Source organism: Cicer arietinum, chromosome 1 (genome assembly GCF_000331145.2).
Source record: "Cicer arietinum cultivar CDC Frontier isolate Library 1 chromosome 1, Cicar.CDCFrontier_v2.0, whole genome shotgun sequence".
Lineage (NCBI taxonomy): Eukaryota > Viridiplantae > Streptophyta > Magnoliopsida > Fabales > Fabaceae > Cicer > Cicer arietinum.
In genome coordinates, this window is record NC_021160.2 from 11,204,089 (window position 1) to 11,204,731 (window position 643).

Here is a 643-nt window from a genome sequence, read left to right on the forward strand (position 1 = left end):
TGTGGGGGTGTAAGAAGTGTTTTAGGGGTTGTTGTGATTTTGAGAGTGGTGGTAGGAAATGGAGATTGAGAAGGGAATAAACGAGTGGCGAGAAAGAAAGAAGGTTGATGAAAAGAAAATAGATGATGGTGCTGTGTTTTTTTGGTTTTTTTAACATGTAGGATGGATGGGGCAATTACAGTGGGCACTCACCGCCTTTGCTTCTTACAAATATCTCACCATTTCTTACATTTTTATGGATTAACCAATAAATTCACATACTCATATTATAAAACAATGTAAGAAATATCGATTCTTAATAAATAAATTCATAATTAATATTATATATATATATATATAATTAATTATAGATAATTATTAATTTGTTTAATTTTTATAAAAAAAAATATTGTATATAGTTAAATCCCTGAAATATATATAATATTGTTGATAGTGTATATTTTTCTCTTTAATGTTTATGGTATTTTTATAAATTTTGTTTTTTTGTATTTTATTAATAATATGAAAAAATAAAAATTATATTATCAATGTAAAATAGTTTTAAATTAGTTGTATATAATAGTAGAATAATAGTTTTTTATTATATAACAATATAAAAGCAATAGTCTTTTTGGTGTGACTTTTTATCTTTCCAACTTTACCC